This window comes from Protopterus annectens, chromosome 2.part2 (assembly GCF_019279795.1).
Source record: "Protopterus annectens isolate FY-2018-M chromosome 2.part2, PAN1.0, whole genome shotgun sequence".
NCBI lineage: Eukaryota > Metazoa > Chordata > Ceratodontiformes > Protopteridae > Protopterus > Protopterus annectens.
In genome coordinates, this window is record NC_056730.1 from 114,189,813 (window position 1) to 114,213,789 (window position 23,977).

At 42.8% G+C, this 23,977-nt stretch overlaps 1 protein-coding gene across 1 annotated transcript in view; it reads left to right on the forward strand.

Annotated features, from left to right (window-relative positions):
• The window catches only part of MAP3K1 (mitogen-activated protein kinase kinase kinase 1), an 886,724-nt gene that overhangs the window by 784,257 nt on the left and 78,490 nt on the right, over window positions 1-23,977 (forward strand). The window lies entirely within an intron of this gene.

Here is a 23,977-nt window from a genome sequence, read left to right on the forward strand (position 1 = left end):
AAAAAATTCTGTTTTCTGTTGCTTCAATATTTTCAGCATTCGCTGAATAGGGGTCAGTATTAAAACATTCGAAGGTTTGAAACTTTGATGTTGTAATGTAGACCCGTGTGTTTGTGGTATGTAGGTGTCTACATAATATGAGTTCTGTATATTGAGCGTGTGTGTTTATATATATATATATATATATATATATATATATATATATATATATATATATATATGTATGTATGTATGTGTGTGTGTGTGTGTGTGTGTGTGTGTATGTGTGCCCTCATGGTACCCAAACAAGTAAGAATGTGTGAGCAGGTAGCACAAGTTTTTGGTTTATGAGCAGAAGAAAAAAAAATCCCTTTTCTCCTTTCTACCATATTTTCCTGACTCCAAGAGCTTCTTCACTTCCCTATATGAATCAGGCTTTGTGTATTGTTTATCAGAATGCATGTCGGCTTTGTCAACATGTCTGCATGTCTGCTTTGGCCTACTCTAGCTTCCTTGATATAAATTAATAATTTTTATAGGAGCGTTTGCATTTAAGATCCACCCCCCAACAGGTAAGGAATTTTATTTTTTTATGAAAATGAACACTACAGTCCACTGGAACTTGTACAATCTGCTGAAAATAAGTTGTCCTGAAAGACTATATTTTTGGTAGCTGTAGTTATCTGCCAGAAAATATCAGAACTACAAAACTATATGTAATGTGATAAATCAATTAAGGCAGGCCAACATTAAAAGTGAGCATTTATTTAGCCTGAAAGTAGTTTCTAAGAAAATTTTATATTGGTCCATACAGCTTCTTATCAGTATTAAAAGCATGAAAACAAGGGGGGAGAGAGACTTTTTATAGGTTCATAGGTAAGTCTAGGGTAACTGCCCTTGTTCAGCATTTTAAGCCTAATCAATTTTCCTGGTGAGAATCAAACCATGTACCTCTGTATCTGAGGCAAACATGTTAACAGTTATGCCATCCCACAACAAAACTCTACTCTGGTGGAACTCAATCCTACAACCTTTAAATGTCTTTTACTATTTCACTAGAAGCCCAAGACACTGTCCGTTGAACTACACACCCCCTTGTGCTCACTGTACAGGTAGCACCAGTTTTATGTGAATAAAGCTGCCTATGTCTGGAAGCATATCATCTTGCTTATTTTTGCCAGCAGACCATATCACAGTGGCTGGATATTTGTATACTTGTGTTGTAGTCTCATGCGTATATAGTTTTTCTGTTGTAATCTCCATGGTAGGTCTTTGTAGTAGGGAGTGGTGATCATTCATGTCACCATTTTCAGCAGCAGCTTTTTCTGCATTTAAGGGTGTTTATTCACTAGATAAGAGGCTGCCTTCAGATGAGGGGTTTCATATTTACCAGACATTAGAGACTGGGTTACTAGTGTTGGAACATGGCCAGTTTCTCTGGAACTATCCAAAGTTGTATAGTTTGACATTCTTCCAATGTCAGGGATTGTGGACACTACTTCTTAGGCTTCTACACACATATTATGGATAACTGATGAAATAACTTCTCAAGTAATTAGTTCCTTGAAAGGAAGCATTTCCTCATCTGTGATCATCTTGTTTTCCTGCTCATTGCTAGTTTTGTTAACTGTGTTTAGGTAGACAAGTTTTATTGTTATACTTCTTTGAGGGTTTGCATTTCATAGGTAATCTCCTTTGTCTTCCCCTAATAGTAGAAGACCCCACTTTCCTTTGGAGAAGATAAGTTCTTTGGAAGCATCAGAGATAGCTCTGTTGCGTGGCCATTATACATTTTAAATAGGACAGATGTCTGCTAGACTGACAAAACAGGTATTGCTGGGAAAATTGCTCAGATGGGGAACCAAAGAAGGTAAAAATGCCCATATGTTGTGGGTAAATGAAGAAATGTTCCTTTTTAAGCTCTACTGGTAAGTGCTTCACTTAGCTTTTCTCTGTGAATTGCTGATGTGCTACATTTTAAAATGGTGTGTATCTTTTTGATATCAGTACATATTAACTTTGTGTCAGCTTATCAGCTCAAAATAGAAGCCCTGTCTTAATTTCTGTGTGTGTGATTTGCTTCCTGCCTAGGTAACATATGTAAGAAATACATCCTCGGAGCAAGAAGAAGTGGTGGAGACCTTACGGGAAGAGATCAGGATGATGAATCACTTGAACCATCCAAATATCATAAGAATGTTAGGTGCTACATGTGAGAAATGCAACTACAATCTTTTGTAGAGTGGATGGCAGGTGAGAGCAAATTAATTTCATATTGCAGTAAGAATTTCAGAATTGGTGCTGAAAGCAGAATCCTCTGTACATCTAAGCCTTGCCTTGGTGTTGTGGGATGACTTCTTGAGCCAAAGGACTATTCCCTGCAGATTGACCATTCTTTATAGATTTGGCTGTGGCTGCTTTCACATACAGTGTACTATTTATGCTCTGTATTTGAATATATTTTTAACAGTCTGTGTGTGTTTGGGTCTATATTAGCACATCGAAGTTTCAAAACTTCGAATGTTCTAATATCGACCCCTATTCAGTGAAAGCTGAAAACATTGAACATACAGAACAGGGAATTTTTCCTAGGGAAAAAATGTGCTGTTCCAAAACATACACACAACACAAGCACACCAAACAAACAGCAATCCACACACATACACCTAAAATCTTACACCTAACCCTACACTAAACTATACATACACCACTAACTATCCACTTACCTTAACCCTAACCCTAAGGTCCGTCACTATCGCACACTCACCTCACCCTCTCCCTAACCCTAACTCACCTACCCCTAACCCTCACGTCCACAATCGCACACTTACCTAACCCACGCCGTAACCTAACTCACCTAACCCACCCTAACTCTCACGTCCACACAATCACACACATACCTAACCCGCACCCTAACCTTAACTAACCTAACCCGCGCTCAATCGCACACTTACCTGAACCCAACCCATAACTTTCCACCACAGTGCTGAAAATACCGAACCAACAGAAACAGACAACTGAATTCCTTCCCTAGGAAAAATTCTGTTTTCTGTTGCTTCAATATTTTCAGCATTCGCTGAATAGGGGTCAGTATTAAAACATTCGAAGGTTTGAAACTTTGATGTTGTAATGTAGACCCGTGTGTTTGTGGTATGTAGGTGTCTACATAATATGAGTTCTGTATATTGAGCGTGTGTGTTTATATATATATATATATATATATATATATATATATATATATATATATATATATGTATGTATGTATGTATGTGTGTGTGTGTGTGTGTGTGTGTGTGTATGTGTGTATATATATATATATATATATATATATATATATATATATATATATATATATATATAATGTGTGTGTATGTATATATCTATATGTATGTGTGTGTATATATATATATATATATATATATATGTATGTGTGTATATATACATATATATATATATATATATATATATATATATATATATATAGCATATGTGTGTATGTGTGTGTGTATGTAAATATATATATATATATATATATATATATATATATATATATATATATAATATGTGTGTACAGTGGATATAAAAAGTGTACACACCCCTGTTAAAATGCCTGGTTTATGTGATATATAAAATGAGACCACAATAAATCATTTCAAAACTTTTCCCACCTTTAATTTGACATGTAACGTGTACAATTCAGTTGAAAAATAAATAAATATGTTAGGGTAAAAATATAAAAAATAAAAAATGTGCAATAAGCTGGTTGCATAAATGTGCACACCCTTAAACTAATACTTTCTTGAAGCACCTTTTAATTACAGCATTCAGCCTTCCTGGGTAGGAGTCTATCAGCATGACACATCTTGACTTGGCAGTGTTTGCCCACTCTTCCTTGCAAACGTGCTCCAAATCTGTCAGACTGCGAGGGCATGTCTTGTGCACAGCCCTCTTCAGGTCACTTTATTTTATATATATATATATATATATATATATATATATATATATATATATATATATATATATATATATATATATATATATATGCATATATATATATATATATATATATATATATATATATATATATATATATATATGTATATATATATAAAATATGTATATATATATAAAATATGTATATATATATATATATATATATATAAAATATGTATATATATATATATATATATATATATATATATATATATATATATATATATATATATAAAATATGTATATATATATATATATATATATATATATATATATATATATATATATATATATATATATATATATATATATATATATATATATATATATATATATATATATATATATATATAAAATATGTATAGATATGTGTGTATGTATATACATACACATATATATATATATATATCGGTCTACCTGACTTTGCCGACACTCCAGAATGCCGACACCATATGATCGACATTCGGAATGCCGACAGTGCGGAACCGGCGTCTCACTATAGTGCAGAATAGAAAGATTTCCATTCCTGCACTGTAGTGCGATCTCGGAGTTGGTATATTAAAATTATGGGGGTGTGCAGGGAGGGGAGCCCTCCTGCTAGCAGTTGAAAGGGAATTTTATGTTCTTTTTTATGGTTTTCTTCAGCTGTCGAGATTTCGGTTGTCGGTGATGTGATGTCGGCCATGTGTGTGTGTGTATGTAGATATATATATATATATATATATATATATATATATATATATATATATATATATGAACTCAAACAACCATGGGTGCACAAACCCAATGACAAGTGCGCAGTTCAGAATACAACTCCACCACTAAAAGACCAGCACTCCACAAACTGTTGTATGTTCAAAATTTTAATGTTTGTCAGCAGAAAAACAAAACTGGTGCATATGTTTTTCGTGTTTCACTGTTGCAGTCATCACATTTGGGTTATCCCTGCCAGGGTAGCCGTTGGCCGGCCCAAATACCAGAGGCGTAGTATTTCTGAGTCTGTTGCTGTCACTTCAGGACTGATGTCAGGTCATCAGTAGTATAAAGTAAGGCAGCCGATGCCATTACATCAGTCTTTCTTTCTTTCCGTGGAGCCCAAAGCAGAAGCAGTTCGCAAGAGTCCCGGTTGGCCGCTACCTGAGTTTCGTCTACCGATTTGAAGTTGAAATCTTCTAAAACTAAGTACCCCATTGGGGATCCTTTCTTCTTTCACTAACCAATGTCAGACAAAGTTAATAATCGTCTCGCCTGAGGAAGACAAATACCACACCGAGACTTTCATTCTTACTGCGTCACTTGTTTAGGGCCAGACCATGACGTCCCCTGTTGTCGCTTCTGTGCTTTGTTCCACGCCAGAACTATCCATCGTCGGGCCCTTATTGTAGCTAGATATTTTCGCTTACAGTCCTCGAATTCCGATGTGGTTTCGGTAAGCCATCTAGCAGCAGATCTTCCGAAAAAACATAAAGATAAAGACAGAGACAGACCCCACAGGTCCAAACCCATCGACGACGCTACTGTTAAGCTAGTTGTCAGTTCTCCAGTCCTCAGAGAGGTGCTTTCGCAGCCCCTGATGCCCACTTCTGTGGATTCGCAGGCCGCTACCAAGACCCTTTTGGAGTCAGGTATTCCACAAAACTCTTCACCGACTAAGGATCCTGCGGTCGTCTCTACCTTGGACGGGTCTGGAGCCTCTGAAGAGGCATCGGCTTACAAGGAAGTCCTTCGCAATACCGATTCTCGACACAAACTAACGTCTTCTTTTACGACTACTGTTCTTTCGAAAACAACAGAGTTTCTTAGGCCCACGGTACGAACCACACCCAAGAAACCAACGACCCAATCTCAGGCACCTGCTTACTTGCCTCAGTTTCAGATGCTTAAAATGGCAGAAGATCTTATCATGCTGATCAGTGGAAGCCAAGCTACCCTCTCCAAAAGGAAAAGAGATCTGCCCCCTGTAGTTTTGTCTGAACAAGAGTCAGATAACTGATGCATCTGAATATGAAGACATGCAACCCCTCTCTACTTATGAGGATTCTGATGCAGAGGACTTCATCCCTTCAGCCTCTCCCCCAGAGGATTTTTCCTTTGGGGAAACCCTTCATACCTTAAGAGAGCATTTCCAATGGGAGAGTCAAGACTACCCTCAGTCTAAAAAGAGACTCAGGGAATTCTTAGATCTTCCACAGCACAGACCCTTGGCCATCCCCCCAGTCCTGGATGTTGTGGAGAATGTTTTCCTGGAATCCAGCTCGACTCCTATGACACCCTCCCTCCAGCACCCAGAAAACCAGTCAGGTACTATAGAGTCCCTGACTCACACAAATTTCTTTTTAAAAATCCTACTGCTGACACTGAGATAATTTCTCAAGGGCCTAAAGGGATTAAAGCAACCTCTGCTAAGAATCCCACCCCCTCAGATAGGGATTTCCGAGCACTAGACAGATTGGGTAAAAAAGTATACACCTCAGCTAGCTACTCTTGCTATCAACGGCACTAAATTGTCAGTTCTATATGCTAAAATTTCAGCGACATACCCTGGAACTCCTCAAGCAAAAAGAGTTAAAAGAGTTAATGCATTCTGCAAGTCAAGTAACTAAACACACCTTGCACTGTGGTTTTGACACCCTAGAAGCTTCCTGCAGGGCAGCAGTCACTGGATCTGTCATTAGAAGGCATGCATGGCTTAAGGAACAGCCTCTGCCAAACCATGTCAAATCTAAATTGTTGGATGCCCCCTTGCACAAAGACAACTTATGGCACTAAGGCAGAAGAGGTCTTAAAAAATATGGAAGAAAAAGTTAAATCTATGCAGATAATTAAGAATTTCTTACAGGTCCAGCCACCCAGGTTCAGCAGACATTGTCCCACCAAGCACTGGCCCTTTCCTTCTCCCACTAAGCGTCTAGCCCAGGCCCCAGGGAACCAGACCCCCCAGACAGCAGCCGCAGTGAATGCAGAGATCTAAGCAGTGGACTACCTCCACTTCAAAACCAGGGAGTCCTAAGCCACCCTCTTATGGTAAGAACTCAAAGTGACTCCACTCCCGCACCCCCTGCCTATGCCCACCTTCACTTACCCCTAGGAGGAAAACTCTCCTTTCACAAAAGCACCTGAGCCACCATTACCAACGACCACTGGGTTCTCAACATAGTGTCTCAGGGATATAAATTTTCCTTCCACACCCTTCCAACCCCAAAAGGGTTCCCAGATATACCTCCAAACCAGTGAGCAGAGGCTCAAAAGCAAATCCTTTCCCTGCTTTCTATGAGGGCATTAGAGCACATTCCTGCAGAACAGATAGGCCAAGGTTTTTACTCCAGACTTTTTCTGGTGCCCAGAAAAGAGGGCACCTGGCACCCCATCCTCGATCTGTCCATTCTAAACACCTTCCTGGTGAACCCAAAATTCAAAATGCTCACCCTCCAGCAGCTGCTACCCATGCTCTCCAAGGATGCTTGGCTAGCCACCCTAGATCTAAAAGAGGCCTACCTTCACATTCCTATCAGGGAATCATGCAGGAAATATCTCAGTTTCAGGGCAGGATCTCAACACTTTCAGTTTTCTGCACTTCCCTTTGGCTTATCTACTGCTGCCAGCGTTTTCACAAAATGTCTAGCTCTGACCATTGCCTTTTGCAAAGAAAGAATATCCAGATTTACCCATACTTAGATGACTGCCTTATTCAGGCAGGCAGCCAGGAAACGCTACTCAAGCACTTAGCCTACTAACCTCCCTAGGGTGCACAATCAGTGTAAAGAAATCCAAACAGGTGCCCACCCAAAGGATTATCTTCCTGGGAGCAAACATGAGCACAGCATCCCAGATGGCATTCCTTACACCAGAAAAACAAATTTTCCTAACAACCTACTTTTCTCAACTAGCCACCAGGCCCCAGTTATCTGCAAGGAATATCCTGCAAGCTCTGGGGTTCATGGCATCTTGCATACTACTCATTCCATATGCCAGAAAAACTTCAATGGTACCTAAAAAGCCTTTGGTGTCAACACTCTCAAGACCTGGAGACTCTTATACCTATAATTCCTTGCCTCAGAAAAGATTTTCTTTGGTGGGCAACAGCAAGCTCCCACAACAAGGGACTACCTTTCTCACCACCAACACTCCCCTCCCCTGCCCAGACCATCACCACAGATGCATCAGACTATGCTTGGGGTGCACACCTGGATGGCAGATGCATACAGGGCCAGTTGAGCCCGCAGCAAATCCCTCTGCACATCAGCCAAAAAGAGATGATGGCTGTCCAGCATGCCGTGATAGCTTTCAAGCCCCTTCTCTCCCCAGGAGCTCTCCTGATCAAAACAGACAAACACCACTGTGATGTGGTATATCAACAAGCAGGGAGGGACTCGCTCCTACCCTCTATACAGGCTGGCCATGACCCTTTGGCACAGAGCCTCTGCCATTAAACTGCACCTGTTAACACAATTCCTACCAGGTTCTCTCAACTCTCTGGCAGACCAGTTAAGCAGAAATCTTCTGGACCCACACGAGTGGTAGCTCGAAAGAAGAACCTTCACCCTAATAACTCAGAAATGGGGCACCCAAAGGTTGACCTCTTTGCCTCAGCAAATTATGCACTAGGGAGCATCACTGCATGGCTTGGAAAGTGGATGCCCTGTCCTTCCCCTGGGTCAGTCTTTCAGTCTGTACCTTTCCACCACTACCTCTCATCCCCAGGGTACTGCTCAAAATAAAGGAGGAAAAATCAAGGACAATTCTTATGGCTCCAGACTGGCTTCACCAGCACTGGTACCCCTTGCTGAGCAGCCTGTCCCCACTGCCACTGTGGCATCTTCCTCAGATTCTAAACCTGCTGACCCAGAGAGAAGGGGAATTCATGCATCACCAATTGCAAACACTCAGTTTGGCAGCTTGGCTTATTCCCTAACCCCGGATCAATCTGTTACCTCAGTAAACAGGTTCTAGATGTTATATGTGAGGCCAAACAAATAGCACTAGAAAGTCGTATGCTGACAAATGGAAAAGGTTCTGCACCTGGATCCAGGCTAAGGGAGCCAACACGGCACAGTCCTCCCTCCCTCTCATCCTGGATTACTTAGCTGAACTACCTCGCAGTGGCCCCTTTCTCCTCTATAAAAATTCATGCCTCTGCTATCTCTGCTCATTTCCCCACTGAGCAGCCCTCTTTTTTGCACCCTTTGATCAAACAGTTCCTAAGAGGGGCTAGCAAGTTGAGGCCACCCAGAAGAGCACCAATCCCAGCTTGGGACCTTAACTTTGTGTTGGAAAAGCTCACCCTGCCCCCTTTTGAACCAGCTTCTTCTGCAGAGCTAAGTTTTCTCTCCTGGAAGACGGCTTTCCTTCTGGCCATCACTTCGGCCAGAAGAGTCTCCAAGCTGCAAGCGCTCATGGCTGTAGAACCCTTCATCTTCCATACCGACAGGGTATCCCTCAGAACTAACCCATCCTTCATGCCCAAGGTAGTGTCCACTGTGGCTCTCAACCAATCCATTCATTTGCTCACCTTTTTTCCTAATCCCCAGAACAAGGGTGAAAGGTTCCTGCACTCTCTAGATGTGCACAAACAGCTCAGATTCTATCTAGACAGGACTAATTCCTTCAGAAAGTCTGATCAATTGCTGGTTAGCTTTTCTACGGGGGCAGAAGGCAAAGCCATCTCCAAACAAACCATTTCCAAGTGGTTAGCACACTGCATCCATTTCTGCTACAAAGAACATGGAAAGCCTCCCCCCAAGGGGGTCAAGACTCACTCCACCAGAGCAGCCTTCACCTCTGCAGCTTTCCTCAGAGGAGTCCCCACCAGGGACTTCCTGGAGGCTGCCACCTGGACATCTGTTCACACTTTTACCAAACATTACCACCTGCCTCTCTTCTCCATATCCAGGGCAGGGTTTGCCTCTTCAGTCTTGCAGGGCATCCCTGCCAGCCCCTAGATGTTCATCGTGTTACCCTGCTGCAGTCATCACACTTGGGTTATCCTGCCGTCAGGCAGTCCCGCAGTCGGCCCGAATTCCAAAGTCTTGGTCCGGCGTCGGTTGCTGTCGCTTCTTCCCTGATGTCAGTGCGGCAGAGGTATTTAAGAGGCATCCGACGCCATTTTCTTCAGTCTTTCTTGCTGCGCGGTGCCCGAAGCAGAAGCAGTTTGCAAGTGCCGGTCGGCCGACACCTGAGATTTTCGATTTGAATTTCAGTCCGAAGTCTTCATTAAAGCTAAGTACCCAGTTGGGGAACATTTTCTTGCCTCAGTCCGATGTCAGAAAAAGTTAACAGTTGCATTTCTTGTGGGAAGCAAATACCTCATAAGGACTTCCATTCCTATTGTATTCCTTGCCTAAGCCCAGACCACGACATCACAGCTTGTCGGTTTTGCGCTAGGTTTAATAAACGAACTATCAAACGCTGTTTTGACTTCGCACGGCATTACTTTGGTAGGAAATTTAATTATATCATGCCGTCGGAGCAGCCGACGACCGCCACTCATAAAAAATGCAAGGATAAGGACAGGCAACGTAGGAATAAGCCAGACACCGAGGCCTCCGTTGGGCCTGTCGCCGGTTCTCCCGTTTTCAGTGAGGCGCCTACGCAGCCCCTGACGACCGCAGAACTGGAACCCCAGACAGCTGCGGATTCCCAAGCGGAGTCCACTAGGCCGACGCAGCCTTCTACCAACACCGGAGCAGAACTAGACACCGGTGCAGCGCAAACACCTTAGGTTGCAGAAGGTGTATTCAGACCGACTACACTCACATTAAATCTTATGCTAAACTTAAAACTCCTTTAAAACCAAAGAAAACTGTACCTCAGGCTACAATTCAAGGCCCCATGCCTAAGAAACAGATGCTTAAGATGGCCGAAGATTTAATTACCCTTATCAGGGGTTCCCACCCCCTTCCTGATAAAAGACCAAGACAAGAGGAGGATTATGCATCCTCTGACCAGGTTTCTCTCTCCTCAGATTCTTCTGAGGAACAGGATTACACTTTTCCACCTTATGAGGATTCTGAGGCTTAAGATTCCATTCCCTCGGCTTCTCCCCCTGAAGACTACTCCTTTGGGGAAACTTTGCATACCATGAGGGAACATTTCCACTGGGAAGGCCAGGATTACTCAGATTCTAAGAAAAGGCTCAGAGAGTTCCTTTTACTACCCCAGCACAGACCTCTTGCTATCCCTCCTGTTTTAGATATTGTGGATGATGTTTACTTGGAGTCTAGTTTAAATCCAAACTCTCTACCTCCTGCTCCAGCCAAACCAGACAGGTACTACAGAGTACCTGACTCACACAAATTCCTTTATAAAAGCCCTGTAGCTGACCCAGAAACAATTTCCCAGGGTCCTAAGGGAGAAAAAGCTTCTATGGCTAAAAATCCTGTGCCCTCTGAAAGGGGTTCCAGAACCTTAGATAGATGGGGAAAGAAAATTCACACCTCAGCAACTCTGGCTATGAGAGCATTAAATTGCCAGTTTCACGTGCTGAAATATCAACAATTCCTGATGTCTCAGTTAAAACAAAAAATGAGCACACATTCAGAACAGCCTTAATTCAAGGAAATGCAGGATCTGTTGCATGCAGCTGAACAGGTGGGCAAACATACCTTGCAATGCGGATTTGATTCATTGGAAGCTTCCTGTAGAGCAGCTGTTACTGGCTCTGTCATACGTAGACATGCTTGGTTAAAAGAACAAACCCTCCCTGACCATGTTAAAGCAAAATTATTGGATGCACATTTACAGCAGGATGTATTATTTGGTGTCAAAGCAGAAGAGTTTTTAAAGAAAATGGAGGATAAGGCAAAGTCTATGCAAACGGTCAAGGATTTTTTGCAGGTACAACCCCCTCGTTTCAGCAGAAATTGGTCAACAAAAAACTGGTCCTTTCCAGCTTCAGACAGATCACAGAGGGGCAAATACAGATGCCCAAGGGACAGAGGCCAGTCACAGGGCCCTTACAAACCTCGCCAATGGGGTTCTGCTACCCGGAAAGGAGGAGAAGACAGACCCCAGGCTAGCAGAAGACAAACACAATGACTCTATCCTCAAACTACCAAGCAAATCTCTCCTGGCAACTTCCTTGGGGGGAAAACTAGCATTTTTTGCAGACAACTGGCACATCATCACAAAAGACAAATGGGTTCTAAACATAGTCTCCCAAGGATACAGATTCCACTTTCATACCTTACCAAGGAGCAAAGGAATGCCAAACCTGCCACCAAAGCAATGGGCAGAGGCACAAAAACAAATTACAGCTCTCATGAACATGAAAGCCATTCAACAGGTACCTGCACAGGAGCAAGGGCAAGGTTTTTACTCAAGACTCTTCCGAGTCCCAAGAAAGGACAAAGCATGGAGACCCATTCTGGAATTCTGAACACCTATCTGCAAGTACCAAAATTCAAGATGCTAACACTACCGCAGCTTCTTCCCATGCTGGGCAAGAATGCTTGGCTAGTCATTTTTGGACCTCAAGGAGGCATACCTGCATGTCCCTATCAGACAAAATTGCAGAAGATACCTCCGCTTCATTGCAGGTTCAACGCATTATCAATTCTCTGCACTGCCCTTTGGCTTATCTACTGCGCCCAGGGTCTTCACAAAATGCCTGGCACCAGTAATTGCATACTGCAGACAAAGAGGAATTCAAATATACCCATACCTGGACGACTGCCTTATTCAAGCAGAAAGCAAGGGCATTCTTTTAAAGCATCTGGCATTTGTCAAACACCTTCTAAGTTGCCTAGGGTACACAGTAAACGAAAAGAAATCAAAACTAGTACCCTCACAAAACATAATATTCCTGGGTGCCAGCTTGAATACAACGGCCCAGATGGCTTTCCTCACGCCAGACAAACAACGACAGCTGTTTCAATATTTCAAAATAATGGCAACAAAGACCCAACTCCCTGCAAGAAAAATTCTGCAGGCCTTGAGATTCATGGCATCTTGCATTATTCTAATACCAGTTGCAAAACTGCATATGAGGAAATTACAATGGTACCTGAAAAATGTATGGACTCAGCACAGCCACAGCTTGGAGACAATGATACCACTCATTCCCTGCCTTCAACAAGAATTTCTATGGTGGGCACAGGCATGTCACCACAACAAGGGTCAGCCTTTCACCTTACCCACAGCCAGGCAAACTATGACAACAGATGCATCGGACTATGCCTGGGGAGCACACATGGCAGGGCAGTGCATTCAGGGAAAATGGACTACAGATCAGAGACACCTGCATATCAATCAAAAGGAAATGCTAGCAGTGCAGAATGCCCTAACAGCTTTCAAGGACCTTTAACACCCAGGACAGCTACTAATAAAGACGGACAATACCACAGTTATGTGGTACATTAACAAGCAAGGGGACACACATTCCTACCCTCTATGCAGGCAAGCAATGACCTTGTGGAACACTGCACTCTCTTACCAGGTTCAATTACAAGCACATTTCCTGCCAGGAAAGAAAAACACATTGGTAGACGACCTAAGCAGAAACATCATGGATCCACACGAATGGAAACTAGATTCACAAGTATTTGCAATGATAGTTCAAAGATGGGGACGCCCAGACATAGATCTGTTTGCAAGCCCCCACAACCACCAACTTCAAAAATTTTGCATAAGGACCTTCCATCCACTAGCTTGGAAAGTGGACGCCCTCTCATTCAGTTGAAAAACATTAACAGTTTATGCCTTCCCTCCACTGCCTCTTCTAGCAAAGGTACTGCAGAAAGTCAGATTAGAGAGGCCACAAATGATACTTGTTGCACCAGACTGGCCACGCCAACATTGGTATCCAATTTTAAGGAATATGGCCCACGGCCCACCATGGATTTTGCCACAAATTCCTCACCTGCTCACCCAGCGAGACCATCAGATTCTACACAGCCAACTCAATACTTTAAACCTGGCTGCCTGACAAATTACCTAAACAACCAACCAACACCTTTATCCAAAGCTGTTATGGATGTCATTCTGGAGGCCAGGAGGCCCAGCACCAGGATAACCTATTCAGATACATGGAAAAGATTTTGTGCCTGGAGCCAGGCTAAAGGCCTAAACCCCTTGATCCAAACATCGCTCAGATTCTACAATATTTGACTGAGATGTTACACAAAGGACTTTCCTTTTCATCTATTAAGATCTACGCCTCAGCAATTTCAGCGCATTACAACACGGATCCTCCTTTATTTTCACATCCACTCCTAAGACAGTTCCTCAGAGGGGCTAAAAACTTAAGACCACCAAGGAGAGCTCCAACACCTACTTGGAATCTCAACTTTGTTCTGGAAAAGCTTACACTGCCGCCCTTTGAACCAGCTTTTTCAGCTGATTTAAAATTTCTTTCATGGAAAACTGCCCTAATACTAGCAATAACCTCAGCTAGAAGAGTCTCAGAGCTACAGGCACTAATGGCAGTGGAACCTTTCATCATTTTTCATCAAGACAGAGTCTCTCTACGAACCAATCCTTCCTTTATGTCAAAGGTGGTATTCAGTGTGGCCCTAAACCAAACCATTCACTTGCCCACCTTCTTCCCAAATCCCCAGAACAAAGGAGCAAGACTCCTGCACTCTTTGGACATTCACAGGCAATTACGTTACTACTTGGATAAAACTAAGGCTTTCAGAAAAACTGACCAGCTTTTTGTAGCCTATGCTACAGGATCACAAGGAAAAGCTATCTCAAAACAGACCATTTCAAAATGGATAGGACATTGCATCTGTTTCTGCTACACACATCATGGGAAACCAGTACCTGCTAACATTAGGTCCCACTCCACCAGGGCTACAGCTACATCAGCAGCCTTTCTCAGGGGAGTGCCAAGCAAGGACATTCTGGAAGCTGCTACTTGGAGTTCAGTGCACACCTTCACCAAACACTATCATTTACCTCTATATTCTAAGACTAGAGCTGGTTTTGCCACTGCAGTTTTGCAGGGCCTACTAGCTTCTTCTAACCCTGTTTGATTCCACCTCCCATCCTTAGCTTTGGGATTCAACCCAAGTGTGATGACTGCAGCAGGGTAACACGAACATAGTACAGTTTTGTACTTACCATAAATGTAGATGTTCGAGTGTTCGCCCTGCTGCAGTCCAGGTTACCCTCCCTCCATCCTCTCTGAACTAGCTGAACTTATCTCTACCACTTCTTCCTATACTACCTCTGTGGTGTATTTGCTTGTGCCTAAGGGTTTTGTTTGATTTTTATATAACCATATATATATATATATTTTGCCTACCTATTGGGGGCACCTGACATCTGGGGCAAGAAAAACTGAAGAAAATGGCGTTGGATGCCTCTTAAATACCCCTGCCGCACTGACGTCAGGGAAGAAGCGACAGCAACCGACGCCAGAACAAGACTTTGGAATTCGGGCCGACTGCGGGACCGCCTGACGGCAGGATAACCCAAGTGTGATGACTGCAGCAGGGTGAACACTCGAACATCTACATTTATGGTAGGTACATAACTGTACTTTTCCTTGACTGCCTCCACCCATTTCCTCAGCTTCGGGAATCAACCCAAATGTAATGACTGCAACAGTGAAACACGAAGAACATAGTACAGTTGTGTACACTTACCATAAATGTAGATGTTCGAGTGTATTCACTGTTGCAGTCCTGGTTTCCCCTCCCTCCACCCCCCTTTCTTCTCTTTCCTTACATGGGACATATTGGTATGTACTTTCTACTGGTGGGGTTCTTCCACCAGAACCTGGCTCCTACTTGGAGACTCCTGACAGGTTAGAGCAAGAAAAACTGATGTAATGGCATCAGCTGCCTTACTTTATACTGCTGATGACCTGCGGTCAGTCCTGAAGCGACAGCAACTAATGCAGAAATACTACGCCTCTGGTATTTGGCCCAGCCGAGGGTTACCCTGGCAGGGATAACCCAAATGTGATGACTGCACCAGTGAATACACTCGAACATCTACATTTATGGTAAGTATACACAACTGTACTATCTCAGCAACAGTAGAATAATAGCATGACTGGTGCAAATCACAACAAAAGCAAACCGGTTTCGCCAGCAAGTTCTGTCAGAGTTGCAAATAAGGTTCATGTCCATGATATTTGTAACAGTCGTATCATTTTTCTTGCAAATATGTAACATTTTCATCAGGGCTGGGTCAGAGAATGCCTTGCAGGTCAGGCATAAGTCGCGTCTCAATAAACGGTATGAGACAGAATGAAAGGCTAGTGCCTTTAGTCAGTCCACATAAGACATGTGTCTTATGCTTTGAATTTTTTTAGTGAGAAATCTGTGAGGCCATTCAATTTGGTCTAAGTGGCTGGTTAGGTACATACAGAAGGTGACATTGTACTCAATTATGAGCCAGTTGAGGGCCGAGTTAGTATATATAATTAGCAGGGGGTGTTGGGGTGTAGGATGCCCCCGTCTCAACAGAAAGCATTATTTGTCTGTTTCTTACAGTTGTATTGAATGTGCAGTCTGCAAATGTCATTAGAGCTGTTGTTGTTGTTGTGTACAGCCAGTATTGTCAGAGGATCATTCTCTGTCATGTCGCTGCAGGATTTTTTTTTTAACTGAGAAATAGCCAGAGGTAAACATCTGTCCCTTGGCTTGGTCTCTGTCAGCATTTGGATATCCTTAGGGTTGCACAGATGCACTCTTATACCATTTTCATTAAGTGGAACCTGGTTGTAAAGGAGGCCATGTAACTTAGTTCTTCAGTGATGGGGAAACTCTCTTTGCTTTGCTACACTAGGTATGATTTCAAAGAGCTCTGGCTGCAGAACGGTTAAGACTGATGCCACTTATGTTAGAACTGTTTAGCACTCAATACTTTCTCAGGCTGATGTAGTTTAATCCCCCATAATGCATTGCCCAAGTACTACAGTCTTATTGCTCCATACCATGAATGTTTGGTTGCACATTAGATGGTCCCTGTCTCCGTGCTTTAAGGAGAAATTATGCTTTTGAAGTTATTTTTTTTTCATCTGCTGATGTTTTCCATAACTGTTGAGTTTTGTGCATACTTTTACCCTTATTTGATAGTATTTTCTGTTCTTTTTTTTTCTTAAGGATTACTCCATAATCTTGCCAGTGTCTTGAGCAGTCTTAATAAAATGCCCTTGTGCCAAAAAATTCTTCCACTGACAAATGCACATTTTTTTTTTGGTTTACTCTCTGTCAGCACCCAGGAAGTGTTTGTATGCAGGGAATTTAAAATTTCCACCAAAATGCACAGCAGAAAAGCCCTTCAGTGCTACCTGATGTCAGAGACACTTTCAACATCTAAAACAGGAGCACTTTACATAATTTTCTGGCTCAGTCTGAAGAAGCTTCACAGACACATACCCAAAGTAAGAAGTGTGACAGGCCTTTGATTTTTTTGTCCTATTTTCCCCTCTATCTATTCAACCATCTAGCTATTGCTGTAATTGTGTTTATAAATTCCTTCATCATTAGGGTAAGAGATAGTCTTGGCACACTTCTAGGGTTATTGCTTAGATATGGTTTAGCAGAACAAAGTGTATATCCTGGTCCATATAATGTATGCTCTTCAGTTCATGACGCTGTAGTAGGTGGTAGCATTGCTTTGGGCTATACAGACCTCATTCTGTCCAGGATGGGCAAGCTGCATTGACTCCTCACTCCCACTTTCTGTTGTTGCCTCTTCTAGTGACCAGTTCAGAATTCGATCCCAGATCATCTGATTCAGCCTTCATTGGACCACACCAAGCAAAAGAGAAGAAATCTGAAGAGTAACTCCCAACCTTTTTTCTTTTCATGCTTCCGAGTGTTTGCTTACCAGGTCCTGTCATTTCTTTGGAAATGCAAACATTACTGCACCCACCATTTTATCCTCCTCTTCACTGATGCTGCATACTCAGTTACTGCCTGGTGGCAGTTACAGAAAATTACATGACTATCATGCCGTTGCTTCCCAATCTCTAAGTCAGCTGACATCTGTTTTACGGTCACTGAACTCTCCAAAGACACTTGCCACTGTAGAATATGTCATCCCTCCAGAAATGTGCAAAATACTGGATGTACCAGTTATCTGATAGGCAGGGGGAAGGAACAGGGTTTCTCTAATGCATTTATACTACTATATCCATAATATAGAGAAATAATTTTCTTTTTGTCTGACTGCCACAAACCAAGTATCCACCCTGTGTTGACATCTGAACTGATGTTCAGCGTTAGGCAGTTCACTGAGAATATTTTGCAGTCTGGCAGAGGATTACCCTGACAACCACTCAGTATCTTATGTCAAGGATGTCTCAGGAAATGAAAAGAAATGTCCTCATGTGTGACTCAGATCAAGAGTAGGAAGATCTGGTCTGCACTTTCCACAACTCCTTAACTACACTTTTGATGATGAGGACACTGTTTGGGAACACCATAAACCTTATGTGTGACCATTTTAATTGAGTCTCCATGGAGGTGTTGGAGTATAAAAAAGGAAGCCTAAACTTCATTAGGCATGGATAAACACAAGTTACTGGTGACCCCCCATCCTCCAGGCATTCAGGAATGCCTTTCATTTAGTATTTATAGGCTAGATCCCCAATCACCTCCTTCCAGAAAGCCAGATAGATGTGTAGTGTGTATGTGGTTTACACATACCAGTATGAAAAACTGATAGTTTATTTAGCAGAAGTTTCTTAGGAGGCCATAAGAGATTCCAGTCTGGCACCCGGTCTTATTAGTCTCTCAAAAGACAGATAGTAGAATCCACACCACTTTGAAAAGAACGTTTATACCTGTGCTACATAGGTGTTTAAGGAATAGCATTTGCCAAATGCACACTGTAAAGTACCAGTAGGAAATACTGAAATACAGTGAAGATATCAAGTTTTATATCGTAGACTGAAGTCTTGAAAAACTGGGTGCAGATTTAACCCAGACTACAGTGAGCAAGCATGATGTTCATCGTGTTACACTGCTGCAGTCATTACACTTGGGTTATCCTGCCGTCAGGCGGTTCCCCAGTCGGCCTGAGTTCCAAAGTCTTGGTCCAGCGTCGGTTGCTGTCGCCTCCTCCCTGACGTCAGTGCGGTAGGGGTATATAAGATGCAGCCGACGCCATTTTCTCCAGTCTTTCTTGCCGCGTGGTGCCTGAAGCAAAAGCAGTTTGCAAGTGCCGGTCGGCCGTCTCCTGAGATTTTCATTCCGAATCCAGAACCAAAGTCTTCTGCAAAGCTAAGTACCCCGTTGGGGAAACTTTTTCTTGCTTCAGACCGATGTCAGTAAAAGTTAATAACTGTATTTCTTGTGGGAAGCAAATACCTCATAAGGATTTCCATTCTTATTGTATCCCATGCCTAGGCCCAGACCACGACGTCACTGGTTGTCGGTTTTGTGCTAGGTTTAACAAGCGCACTATTAAACGTCGGTTTGATTTTGCCCGACATTATTTTGGTAGAAAATTCGATACCATGCCATCGGAACTTCCGACGACCGGAATACACAAAAAGTGCAAAGACAAGTATCCGAGGCCCAAAACTGACGACGAAGCCTCTTCTAGGCCAGTCGCCGGTTCTACGGTTTTCAGCAAGGCGCCTTCGCAGCCCCTGACGACCGCTTCTGTAGAACCACAGGCAGCCTCTGACTTCCACGTGGAGATGGCTGGGCCTTCGGATGCACAAGTTATTCAGCCTACCGAAACTAACCCTTCAGAGGGATCCGGAGCAGCTTCAGAGGGTGTTTTCAGACCTACTCAGTTAAGCATTAAACCCTCTGCTAAGTCTAAACCAACTTTAAAATCAAAGAAACAAATACAGCATTCTCCAGCACATGCCTCCATGCCTAAGAAACAAATGCTCAAAATGGCCGAAGACCTAATCACTCTGATTAGGGGGTCCCATCCCCCTCCTGATAAAAGGCCTAGACAGGATGCAGACTATGACTCATCCGACCAGGTGTCCATCTCTTCAGATTCATCCTCAGACCTAGGATATTCTTTACCCCCTTATGAGGATTCTGATGCTGAGGAGTCAATTCCATCAGCCTCTCCACCTGAGGACTACTCCTTTGGGGAAACCCTGCATACCATGAGGGAGCATTTCCATTGGGAAGGCCAGGATTATTCAGAATCCAAGAAAAGGCTCAGAGACTTCCTTTTATTACCTCAACACAGACCCCTTGCTATTCTGCCAGTGTTAGATATTGTGGATGATGTGTATACTGAATCCAACTTGAATCCTGATTCCTTACCTCCAGCCCCAGTTAAACCTGACAGATACTACAGAGTCTCTGACTCACACAAATTTCTGTACAAAAGCCCTGTTGCTGACCCTGAAACTGTTTCTCAGGGACCCAAAGGGGTTAAGGCCTCATCAGCCAAGAATCCAGTTCCCTCTGACAGAGATTCCAGAGCATTAGGCAGATGGGGAAAGAAAGTATATATGTATGCAACTTTAGCAATGAGAGCCTTAAATTGCCAGTTTCACATGCTAAAATATCAGCAATTTTTACTGTCTCAATTGAAACAAAAAATGCTTCCAGATTCAGATCCTCCTACTTTTAAAGAAATGCAGGATTTATTGCATGCAGCTGAACAGGTGGGAAAACATACTTTGCAATGTGGTTTTGATTCTTTAGAGGCCTCCTGTAGAGTAGCAGTTACAGGCTCTGTCATTAGAAGACATGCTTGGTTAAAAGAACATACGTTACCAGATCATGTTAAAGCAAAATTATTGGATGCACCTCTGCAGCAGGATGTGTTATTTGGAGTTAAGGCAGAAGAGGTATTAAAGAAAATGGAGGATAAGGCAAAATCTATGCAAACGGTGAAGGATTTCTTACAGGTTCAGCCTCCTAGATTTAGCAGAAATTGGCCAACTAAGAGTTGGTCCTTTCCAGTTACAGACAGACCTCAAAGGGGCAGATACAGACGTCCAAGAGGTAGAGGTCAGCCACAAGGTCCTTACAGGCCTCGACAATGGGTTGCATCAGGCCAGAAAGAAGGGGAAGACAGGCCCCAATCATATAAAAAGCAGCCCCAATGACTTCCCACTACAGCTGCCAAACAACTCTCTCTTGGCAGCCCCCTTGGGAGGAAAACTGGCACTTTTCTATCACAATTGGCATATGATCACCAAAGACAAATGGGTTCTCAACATTGTATCTCAAGGTTACAGGTTCCACTTTCATACTCTGCCAAGGTTAAAAGGAATGCCAAATCTGCCACCAAATCAATGGGCAGAGGCTCAAAAACAAATTACAGCACTCATAGATATGAGAGCTATTCAAAAGGTACCACCACAGGAGCAAGGACAAGGATTGTACTCAAGACTCTTTCTGGTTCCCAGAAAGGACAAAACCTGGAGGCCCATTCTGGATCTTTCTTCTCTAAACACTTACCTGGATGTTCCGAAATTCAAAATGTTGACACTACAGCAGCTTCTTCCCATGTTGGGCAAGAAAGCTTGGCTCGTGACATTGGACCTCAAGGAGGCATACCTGCATGTCCCTATCAGACAAAACTGCAGAAGATACCTCAGATTCATAGCTGGTTCAATGCACTATCAATTCTCTGCACTGCCCTTTGGTTTATCTACTGCGCCCAGGGTCTTCACAAAGTGCCTGGCACCAGTAATTGCATTTTGCAGACAGAAAGGAATTAAAATTTATCCGTACCTGGACGACTGCCTGATTCAAGCAGAGAGCAAGGACATTCTTCTAAAGCATCTGGCGTTTGTAAAGAAGTTATTAAGTTGCCTGGGGTACACAGTAAACAAAAAGAAATCAAAACTAGTGCCCTGACAAGAGATAATATTCCTGGGTGCCAGCTTGAACACAACGGCCCAGATGGCTTATCTCACGCCAGACAAGCAAGTACAACTGACTCGATACTTTCAATTGATGGCAACAAATACCCAATTCCCTGCAAGAAAAATTCTGTAGGCCTTGGGTTACTAATTCCATATGCCAGACTGCAAATGAGGAAACTACAATGGTACCTAAAGAATGTATGGTCTCAACGCTGTCAAAGTTTGGAAACAGTTATACCACTAATTCCTTGCCTTCAACAGGAGTTTCAATGGTGGGCTCAAGCTTGTCACCTCAACAAGGGACAGCCTTTTACTCAACCCACAGCCAAGCAAACCCTGACAACAGATGCATCGGATTACGCCTGGGGAGCACACATGGCAGGCAACTGTATTCAGGGCAAGTGGCCCGCAGAACAAAGGAATCTTCACATCAATCAAAAAGAGATGCTAGCTGTACAAAATGCCCTTATAGCTTTCAAGGACCTGCTGCATCCAGGACAACTACTACTAAAGACAGACAACACTACAGTTATGTGGTACATAAACAAGCACGGGGGCACTCACTCCTACCCCCTCTGCAGGCAAGCCATGACCTTGTGGAACACAGCTCTAAACTGTCAAGTTCGTCTGCAAGCACAATTCCTGCCAGGAGAGAAAAAACACTGGCAGACGACTTAAGCAGAAACATCATGGATCCCTACGAATGGGAATTGAATCCACAAATATTCAGAATGATAACACAGAAATGGTGGAGCCCGGACATAGATCTATTTGCATCCCCAATGAACTGCCAGCTACAGAAATTCTGCACAAGGAGTTACCATCCACAAGCATGGAAAGTGGATGCCCTCTCATTCAGCTGGAAAAATCTACAAGTATACGCTTTCCCACCACTACCTCTCCTGCCAAAGGTACTCATAAAAGCCAGGCACGAAGAGCCAAAGATGATCCTGATTGCACCAGACTGGCCACGCCAGCACTGGTACCCAATCTTAAAGAACTTAGCACAAGGACCACCCTGGATTTTGCCTCAAATCCCTCATCTGCTGACTCAGCACAACAGTCAGATACTACACAGCCAGCTAAAGACCTTAAACCTAGCTGCATGGAAGATTCCTTAGTCAAGCAAGCAATGCCGCTCTCCAAAGCTGTTATGGATGTCATTCTGGAGGCCAGAAGGCCTAGTACCAGGAAAGCCTATTCGGATAAATGGAAGAGATTCTGTGCCTGGAACCAAGCTCACAGCCTTGACCCTCATGTCCCAAATATTCTTCAGATACTACAATATTTAACTGAGATGCTGGACAAAGGCCTCTCCTTCTCATCCATCAAGATCCACGCCCCTGCCATCTCTGCTCATTACAACACGGATCCACCAATTTTCTCAAATCCTTTGCTAAGACAGTACCTCAGAGGGGCTAAAAACATAAGACCGCCCTGTAGAGCACCTACTCCAACTTGGGACCTCAACTTTGTTTTGGAAAAATTAACTTTACCTCCTTTTGAGCCAGCTAACACAGCAGAATTAAAATATATCTCTTGGAAAACTGCTCTGCTCCTGGCAATAACATCAGCACGAAGAGTTTCAGAATTACAGGCACTAATGGCAGTGGAACCTTTCCTCATTTTCCACCAGGACAGGGTGTCTTTAAGAACTAACCCTACGTTTATGCCAAAGGTGATATCCAGTGTGGCTCTAAACCAAACTATTCATTTGCCAACTTTTTATCCAAAACCACAGAATAAAGGGGAGAGACTACTGCATTCCTTGGACATTCACAGGCAGTTACGCTTCTAATTGGACAAAACCAAAGCTTTCAGGAAATCTGAGCAATTATTGGTAGCATATGCTACAGGAGCACAGGGAAAAGCCATTTCAAAACAGACTATTTCAAAATGATACCTCATGTTAGAGGCAAATACAGATCCAAGGTTAAATGACAGTTTGAATATTAAATGCATTTCAAAGAATGGAGCTGTTAAATTACATGTTACCATATTGCTTACAGTCACATGATAACGTGGCTTACAGTCACATGTTATAATGTGACTGTAGGCCAAGCTATAAATAGGCATATTTTAATAGGTGTTCATTTTCTAGAAGTCTTGACAGTAAAAGACAAAAACAGTCCAGTGGTTCTTTGAAGGAGTGTTTGGGTAATATTGATTTCCTATGACACTGTCATTACAAGAGTGCCTTTTTTTTTGTTTGATGTTGTTTTCTCAGTTATTCGAGAAGAGGCTTTTAAC